Genomic DNA, 10,433 nt, shown 5'->3' on the forward strand with positions numbered 1-10,433 from the left:
CATTCGTAAGAAATCAGAACAAAAAAATTCAGATACGATAAAATTCAATTTGAATATGGATTTCATTCCTTTTCCAAGTACTCGTACGTACTACGTACTACGTAAAATATGTTCAACGCATTGTAACATTAAGAGTCTCACTCATTCGCCTCTTTCCCTTAGTCATTTTACCATTTTGATACGATGTGCTTTTCGAATGTTGATGCTTTGAAAAATAAAATTAACAACTTACCGCGTGTACTTATAGCGCAGCAATGAACAATGCAGTGCCAAAATTCTAACTTTATACGAATGTCTTAAAAGCTTTCATGCCGTATATTTAATGTTTCCTTCTTTTTTTTTCACTCTCTTTGATTCTTATTCAGTAGTATATTGCAGTATTCATGCTTTTATGTAATTCGAAGAAGTATATCTACGTATAAATGTAACGAGGAAAAAGTTACGATAAAACGTGTACAAGCATAAAAAGCTTTTTTCCAAATAGTCTGCGCTCTCGAGGGTATGTAAATAATGAATATACTTTCCCTGTTTCGAGAGTCTATTGAGAAAAAAATTCTGAGGTGAAACCATTATTTTCGATATGTTCGAAAAATGTGCGAAGGTAAAGGTATAGATTTGTTGAGAAATTCAACTACAATGCATGTTCCTATTGTATGTACTTGAAGTTATAATGTCAATTATTTTACGCGAGTTTTCCCTTCGTGTGTAATGCCTTCTTAATAAACTGTGCATTGAATCAACTTATTTCCTCTGCCTGTATACATACCTATTGTCCGGTTATTCTTAAAATAGGAAACGTCAAGTGATGAGAAGACAATCTGGGATAAGACGACTTTCTATTGATCCAAAAAAAGACGAAAAATTTCTCCCATAACCCCGTCTCATGTGTACGAAACACATGTTGAGAGTATTTCAGTAAGTGACATGACACAGCTTATTAAATCTAAACGCGTGTATAGTCAGTTTAATTGCGTTTTTAAATTTATTATGTGAACTTGGTTCGAAACACTCGTAAAAAGGTATAATAAGAACACGGTTGACAGATATACTATCTTCGACCATCTTTGGCGATTTTTTTCATTTCTCGACTTACCTAACGAGTTAGGCGTTGAAGTTACATGGAAAATTTACGAGCATAGAACAGTTTCTGTGTTGTATTTCGCATTGTCTGTTTTGTAGCAAGACGACAAATTGTTATAAGACAATTTTATTTCGTCGAATTGTGAACAATTGGGGCGGAAATTACTCGTTGAAAGGGTAGCAGGAAAACCAAAAAAAAAAAAAAAAATTAACTTTGTTAGTTTGGTGACGTGAAATAAAGAAATAGAGTGCCTATGTAAGAAAATTGATATCTCTTTTTTCTCTCGTCGTTGTATTGTCGCGTTATTATGTGATACAATGGCATGAAAAAGTTTGAAATGCAAGCTTCGGGTCGGCATCAATTGTACAAACAGACAGTTGAAATTAAATTGACTAGCTTTTTAAAATTATCTATTCGTTATTTTTCCTCCATTTTTTTTTTCATTTCTAAATTGAATTTATCGTTTTGTGATATTTATAATGAAATGATTTGTTGTATTGAAGTGAGCGTGCACCTATTTGAAATGTGTCTGGAAGGGTATACTTACATACTTACTTACATGTTGCGCATCTTTTGATTTGCAAGAAAAACTCGAGTTTGTTTCAAAACGTAAAATATTTATTTACAGATAATGAAACGTCAGCTTTGGCTTTTTGGTATAAGCATCTTTCGCTAGAGCAATTTTAGCAACCCCTCGAATATTAGAATAGAAACTGAGAAATTCATAACCATAAGTTACGATCTTAATTAAGAAATAAAAAGAACAAAAAAAAAGTACCCCAAAATTAATACACGCGGCATTATCGTACACCTAGCTAGCGAGAAACACTATAAAAACCCCGACTGAGAAATATTTTCGCTCACCGAAAGAGCTTTTTCTTAATTAACCAACATTTCCAGCACGTTATCTGAACTAATTAAATTTTTCTAATAGGTATGCGAACCCAACTCCCAAGTTCTGCAAACGTTCTATTACACGTTGGCAAATAAAATTATCCAATTTAGAACAGCCAGCAAGCGTTTCCCTGTATTCCTCTCCCACGCTTATGTCTCTATAGCACCTTGCTCGACGCGCGTACAACACGGCACATAAAATTACTTGGAATTAAAAACATTAACATGCTGCATCTCGAATATGTATAATACAATTACAGGGCACGTGATAAGAAAACAAAATTATTTTAAAACCTTCTTCCTCCTTCGCGTGCCTTGGTATATTAGGTAGTAGATACTTCAGAGTCATGATTCACTTCTCAGTTATTTATTTTTGTCACCTATATATTGGTATGTGACTACAAATGACTTTGGAATGTGGAATATACATATTTGATTTGGTTATAGTAAGATCAAATTTCTAGCTAAATTTTCAAAATACTTGCCTTTGGAAGGATATACTTACATTTATACTTAGTGTAAGAAGTCATTTTATTTACAAGTAAATTTTTCTCTTTTCTCTCGCTATGTGCGTTATCTTGACCCATTTGGCATCTTCAACACTTTGTAGGTAGGGTGTTGGCTTGCTGAGCTAGTGACCAGGTGGTTGCTATATATTTTTATGATGCACAAATATGCAACTGCATCAAGATGCGTATTCAAGGGGTTATCTTAGCGACTGTGGGAGACAGGGGGAAGTTCTCACACATAGTGAGTACATTGTACACGCAAAGAGTTTGGCTGAGCATAGAGATCTCAGTCGTTATAAGTTTGTGCTGTGGTGAAGTGCCTGTGCTCGTTGCTGCTATTTACCCTGGTTGCCAAAGATATACCTACTCCACTGACCTGACGATTACGATTACAAATTTGATACTGAAATATTTTATGTGAATATGTAAGTTATCTTACTGAGTACACTGATACATGAATACTTGATAGATTAGGCCTCGTATCAATTGTTTGCACGGTATCGTGGTGCAGTAAGTATGTATGCAATGCACCAAGATGTGTTTTTGATTAGATCAGTGATTTATTTTATTACGTGCATATTTACATATTGCTGGCTAGTCACGTGATTATTCTATCAAGCTGACACTGATGGACAAACCATGGGTCACTCAGCTCCAAAGTGTCCCCACAAATGGGTGAACCACGGGTTGCTGGGGGGTCCGAAGTGTCACCACAGTTGATCTATAGCTTATTTCAATACTGATGGGTTGACCTGGTTGACCATGACCACAGTACCATGAGTCAACTTTTGGCACTTGGGTCCAAAGTGTTTCCTCAGTTGGTTGAAGGCAAAAATGTAATGGCCTGAGACAGAGATCTTTCAGAATTTATTGAGGCTAATTACAATAATTTACAAGCCTTGCATGATCGATGAGTAGTAAGAGTACGTGTGTGTACTCAAAAGTGATTATTTTTATTACAGATCTCTTATCATCCATCCAAGTTCTAGCCAAGCCAGAACTCGGGACCTGACAACCTCAATAATTGATTGATTGATTATCAATATTTATTGCATACCTAGCGAATTTATTCTTGTGACATTTTATTTTTACCTGACAGATACCTATGTTTATTAATTAATAAATAGTCGTTCCTTTCCGACAATGGCTATTTCCTGACATAAATTTTGACTAGCATTTTTTGAACTAGTTTCTGAACACTCTTTTACAAAAGCTTCAATCTTCAGCTTGGTTTGCGTACTAGTCTGTATAATACCAATAGTTGAAAATCACCCCATGGAAAATACTGAAAGAAATTCCGAGTTTTTAGTTCAGTTTGTGAGGTAAAATAAAAATAACTGTCCCAGATTAGATTTTATTTTAAATTAAATGCACCTAAGTATCTTTATTTTGGTTCTAGTAAGATCAAATTTCTAGCTGAATTTTCAAAATACTTGCCTTTGGAAGGATATACTTACATAGCCTCAGTCAATCTTCAGCTATGATGTACAGAGGTAATATTTCAGGAAAAAATAACGAAATATTTGAATTTCTAATTTCCGAGTACCTGTTCACGGTTTTAAGCGCCTGTTGTTCGCGTGGTAGTCTACCTATCACACACAAAATTGCCTATTTCATGACTCAAGGCGATGCACTACTCTCGAACTACCTTGTTTAATACACCTATAGCGTACCTTTTCGCCATCTATCTATTATTATACCTAGTTGAAAGTCAGATTCGAATAATTCGAATTCTTATCACGTATTGACTTCATTTGTTTCTCATTACTATCAAGTTATTTGTATCTTAGCCAAAGTTCGCAAGAACAATGAACGTGACGAAAACGTATAGGGTAACTTCATCTCGTTTGAAGTTTGTATAAATGGTCATGCCTGAAAATATCTCGATTTTGCTCTCTTGAAAGATGGAAGTTTTCGTTTTGAGTGGGACTTTTTCGAGGAAATTTTGTCAACCCTGCTTGTTGCAATATAAAATGAAAGCACTGATTCCAGCTATGCGTTGAGTAACATGAAAGTACAGAAAACGAACATGTTTGAGATACATGCCTATACCAACGCCATTGACGGGATTTTTTGTCTTGTTGTACGTATATAAAATAGTCAGTTGGGTCAAATTTTTAACCCACTTATGTGTATAGAAATTAGCTCGTCGTGTCGTTGAATGTGGCTATAGAAGCGAGAGAAAAAAAAAGTACTCCAATTATACCGCTAAAAGAGGGAAAAGAATGTTCGGCGAATTTAACAATGCACTTTGTTTCAATTTCAACGCTACTGTGTACTTGAAAATGCACCTTATTGTGAAATTTCTACTCGCAATAGGGTCAAGCACTCTTTAACTATATGCGCGACGCCGTAACCGAAGCGCCGAACAACTTCTCAGAAATGTTGATATTTTTCTCAAGAGATCGCAAGTAGCCTAGCATTTCGTATCCTATACTAGGCGAGCGTATCATTGGTATTTTTTACAAAGCTTTTAAAGCGTTTTTCAAAGTTAAGGGTCGCTGCTGAAAAATATCGTTGTGTGAGCTACTCGTATGAATATAATTTTATACGTATAAGTTCTCTTCTCCATGACGCGCTGTAGATGTGTTTCATACTTTGCTCGTACATTATAATATTGTTCATGGGTATGAACGTATGCACGAAGAATCATGTCTGCAGAAATATCTCAGCGTCATGCTCTCATATCTAGCCTTCAGAAAGTCAGCGCTGCGCGTGCATAGGTTGATGAAATTTTGAGCCCTATGAGAAAGAATTGTACGTAGGTACTAAATCGACGTTGATCTTTTAATAAATATAGTATATCTGGGAATCGTATGTGTACGAGGGAATCTGGGAATATTCTCTTATACACGCAGCATTATACTTATACTGCGTATATATCTGCGAAGATTATCTGCAAAGAGTAAGACAAGCTCGAAGGGTTGAACAAAAGCCGCGTAAAAAAAGTTGAAAACGTGTGGTGAGTCGCGAATTGCGTTCTGAATTTAGCACGTTGCAGGTGAAAAACCCTGCGGCCTTGCTAACGTATTTTTTATAGGCATTTTTACACGTGTATCTTTGTTTTTCGTTTATCTTGCTGGTGTCTTCTTTACTTTTGATGCGAGGTTATGCTGTTTTTATGTTGAAACAAGAATATCTACCATCTTATACTGTATATAAAAATCATATCAACCCGGTTTTAATCGATTCGATGTTCAGGGTGTCTACCAGGTAGTGAAAGTAGTGAAAGTAGTGAAAAAGTAGTGATTTTGAAAGTGGGTAGTGAAAGTAGTGAAAAAGTAGTGATTTTCAGCAATTTTGCTTAAAAGGTAGTGAAAAATGAAAAAAAGTGGAAAATCCGATTTTCTACACAAGAAAAATTGTCTAAAGAATGGATCATTTTTGTTGACTTTTTTAGAACTTGAATTACGTACTCGTATTTTTGAAAAATTTTTCCCTCGCTTCGCTCGGGCTATTTGCTCTTCTTTTTCGGTATAAAAAACTTATTGTTCAAATTCAAGAAATGTTCGAAGTTTCAATCAGAAAAATACTCCCTTACCTCCATAAAAAAAACTTTTAACTTTTTTAAAAATTAATCATTAATCATTCAAGTTTGTAAATTTTGAAGCATAATTTTCGATAGCTTTTTCGAAAATTTGTTATATTTTTTTCCAAATGTTGTTTTAAATTTTTATTTTGAAAAAAGTGTTTTATTCGCCCAATTTCATTATAGTAACAAGAACCTTAAACGTGAAAATAAAATGAAAACTTGAAATGACAAAATTATATTTTCGACATCCACTTGCTTGAAAAAAACCTTGAAATGTTTGAAGACATTGGAAAAGCGAAAAATTTTAATGTAAAATTTTGCCTCTTCCACCCCCTTCCCCTCTTGAAAAATTCCAAGTGTTTAAAGAATGTCGTGCTAAAGTCCTGCTTTTTTATTTTGAAATTTTGTTGGACTAGACACCCTGAAAAATCACTGCTAAAAATAAAATAAAAACTTCATCTTTCATATTATTTGAAATTTCGAGTTCGCTCATTTTGTATTTTTAACATGTACACGTGAGAAATTGTACAACTTGAAAAAATGTAGCAATTGTTATAAAATCGTTGACATGTAGTTTACTCCAATGTAAAAAATTACAAAGTTCAAACCAAAAAAAAAAAAAAAAAAAAATGAAAAATCGCTCTTGTCTGGTGGGGGGAGGGGTAAAAATATTTTGGAAGACAGTGATTTTTTTTGAAAGGTAGTGAAAAAGGTAGTGAAAAAGGTAGTGAAAAAGTAGTGATTTTCGGTCAAAAAATTCCGGTAGACACCCTGATGTTGGAAAATTGTTGTTTTGAGAGGAATTTTAAATGATCAGTATCTTATTTAAAATTTTTCGTAATTCAATAGAAATTAGAATGTACAGGGTATCCGGGGAGTGGTGGTACAAACTTCACTTCAGATTTGGTTACAACCGGGTACGACTAAGGTGTTTTCAAAATCTAAGAGACAAAATCCAATTTTGACCAAGGGGATCGGTAGTACATTTTGAAAAATGAATAAAATTACCCGCTATGACTGCTTGCCTAACTTTCAAATTGAAGAAGCTACCATAATGATTTTTAATTTCGAAAAAACGCTATGAAAAAAATAAATACGGAAAAATGAATTCTACGTCAAAAAATAGACAAATTTTGTTGTGATCATTTTTTTTTTACTCTAAAATTTAATTATGTTTTTGAAGCTCAACAATTCTTAATTTGCTAAAAATTTCATTGAATTTACAATTTTTGAGCTTCAAAAACTTTTCAGATTTTAGAGTAAGAAAAAAAATGATCATTCCAAAATTTGTTTATTTTTTGATGTATACGTATTCATTATTTCCGCATTTATTTTTTTCATCGCGATTTTTTGAAATTGAAAATCATTTGTAGCCCCTTCAATTTGCAAGTTGAGCAAAAAGTCATAATGGTAATTTTGTTCTTGGCTCTTGGATTTTGAAAACTTATTTTTCCCCTTCATTAAATTTTTCAAGATAAGCAAACTTGTTCGTCTTACGCTTTTTTTACTCGTGCTCGGTTGTATCCAAATCTGAAGTAAATACTACCACTTTCCGGACACCCTGTGTAGTCCAACTTATTACACAAATTGAATAATCAAATGGAAAATTAACAAGAACCGGCCATTTCAATGGATTGAAGAAATACGAATAATTTTTCATCTCCTCTTTTCTCACAGAGAGAAAAAGACTAAAACTTTGGTTTCAGGATAGAGGGTGCTTTTAAAAATCTAAGACCCAAAATTCGAAAAGTAAATCATGAAGAATGGATCGTCTACGATTCTTATTACGATGAGACGTCGAGAGTGTCATTCATTACGTTTCTAACAATAGAAAAGGTATCTGGTACAAAGTTGCATAGGTAATATCAATTTCAATGTTGCCAATGACGACGAAGCATCGAAGCAAGTATTATCTAAGACCAATGATATTTGATATTGGTAAAAATGTCGTTTGTTTTCGACAGTTTAATGGATATAATGAGATGAATAACGGTGCATTGCGTTTTGGTATCGATCTGAGGATAATCCGTTTTACCTTTTTTGTAATTTTTGTCAAAAGTTTGCGAAAAAGTGTCAGCTTGAATTCGGGTTCACATGATTTAAGAGCAAAGGTATCCTCTAATATTTCATCCCTAATATATTTCGTTGTCTTTTGAAAAAATTCGATACAGAATTATTCGAGAGTGGTTTTCTATACTATACGAATGGAGGCTGGTTACCTGGTAGAGGTAGCTTCTATTTTGAATTATTGGTTGGGAGAATCGATGTGCCTTTAGGCCTTCATTTTTGACTAATCACAATGGGCTGGATAATGTAAGCAAAGCGGCAATAAATTCTACTTTTTTTTCTTCGAACCAATTTCTCAATGCAGAATCGATTTTAGGCCTGGTCGGTATCATTTTCGCAACATAACAAGTATTTTCGTTGGAGGATAGGAATAGCCTAAAAATACTCGAAGGAAAAAAAAGCTAACACAGAATTATACATTTATAGTGAAGTGATGCCTAAAAAATAAACTAGCATACCCACAAGAGTTTCATCTATGAACTTACGTACCTGTTGTATGTACAAGGGTAGCCAAAACGTGCATAAAAATATATTTTATTTCCATAACGATTAGGTAGGCATGAATTGAAATAGATCGCGAGTAAAAATATGCATACATTGTTAGGTTTGATGATCCATAAGCGATCTGTAAAATAATATCGCTCATGAGTACATAAGTACTACTAGAACATGCAGGATTGCAGGCTCCTTAACCGACTCAATCTAAACCCATTTGTATAAATTGTACAAAGGCCATACCAGGACGCTGATAAGACCTCCGTCTCAGGCCATGCCATCTCAGCCATGGGCCAACTGTATGGGATTGTTTCGGTCCCGATTACACAAATTGAACGGTGGGTACCAAGCTCAACAGAATAATCCTTTTAAGACCAACAAGCAGCTTTAAATTGGCCCTCAGGCACCTAATCCAGATTATCCGCTGGGGCCACATCTTCGCCAGTGTGGCTTGTCAGTCGTCATACACACCGCATAGTGGCGACCCCTTTAAGCATTACATGGAAACTCCACATCCAATGTACCTAATGGAAAACGTTGTTTCGCTTTTCATGTACAGTATAAGTGTGTAAAAAAGGTCAACTTGAACAACCTTCGTCTTTTAAAAATACCATAAAATTCGAATAATTCCATCACGCATAAAACTGTGCTCACATTGGAGCAGAGGGTAACGCGGTGCTAGTTAATAAACACCTGAAACTTGTTCGCAATTACCTACTATAGCACTTTGTACGTACGGTGTAAATTTTTTTTTTATACGCTCTAACATTGAATTTCATTGCGGCAGATTAATTAAGCAAACATTGCACCGACGATGTAAGCTTTCTCTTTTACTTTTACCCTGAGCGAATAAACTGCTCAATGTTTCGACTCGTCTTTAGACCCTTTTAGCCGCGACGAATCGCTTTCAAATTCTGAACGTTGAATTTTCCGTCCGGCAGCACATTTTAAATGGAAATGTCACTACGTCGTGAAATCCCTCGAGGGTGGAAATGTACGTATTTTCTAAACCTGTTTAATCTATTTCCTCGACTGGTCGGGGTTTCTCGGCGTTTTTAAACCCGCGTTTCCGTTTTTTATTTTCTCAATTTTACCTCGTAGACTACCTTTCTTTCTATTTTTCCCCTAATGTGCCTAATTATCGCCGGTTTGACGAATAGAATTACACAGTTTTGTATTCTGTGGGTTGTCAGCTGTTTTTTTTTTTTTTTTTTTGACGAGCTCACGTTGGAGGAAAATCCTTCTACTAGTATCGTAGGCAACCAGTCGTGAATTCACGTATGAATGTTTGCTCGCCTCGGAACTGAAAAGGCCAAGTTATGTTCTGTTCGCGTGAAACGACTTTTTTTTTCAATTTTGCCCGTTGATTTTAGAGGCTTAATGCACTCTGTGGCCCTAAATTGTAAATTTAATACAGGATGGCCAAAATTTTCACATTTCAAAAAGTGTTTTTTTTTTCAAATTAAAAACTAAGCATTCCAGAAAAAAACTAATAGCATTATGACGATTGGAAATTTAATTTTTTACAATTCTCCTCGGAATCATTTGTTCTTAGAATGCTTCGTTCTGTCTTCAGATCGATTTTTATGAAACTCAGTTTGCAAAAGTTTGAAATGAACATTTCGAAAAATTTGCAAACTGAGTTTCATAAAAATCTATCTGGAGGCGGAACGAAGCATTTTACGGAAAAATGAAGTGGAGGAAAATAGTAGAGAATTAAATTTCCAATCGATATAATGTCATTAATATTTTTCTGGGATGCTTAGTTTTTGATTTTTTTTTTACAAAAAACTAGAACTTTTTGAAATGTGAAAATCGGAGTACCAACTTTTTGGCCACTCTGTAGAATTGATAC

The 10,433-nt window shown here is 34.5% G+C and overlaps 1 protein-coding gene across 2 annotated transcripts in view; it reads left to right on the plus strand.

Annotated features, from left to right (window-relative positions):
* oaf (out at first) overlaps nucleotides 1–10,433 on the plus strand; it is a 192,064-nt gene that overhangs the window by 19,830 nt on the left and 161,801 nt on the right. The gene's annotated exons all lie outside the window — the stretch shown is intronic.

Source organism: Planococcus citri, chromosome 2, assembly GCF_950023065.1.
Source record: "Planococcus citri chromosome 2, ihPlaCitr1.1, whole genome shotgun sequence".
In the NCBI taxonomy this organism is placed as follows: Eukaryota; Metazoa; Arthropoda; class Insecta; order Hemiptera; family Pseudococcidae; genus Planococcus; species Planococcus citri.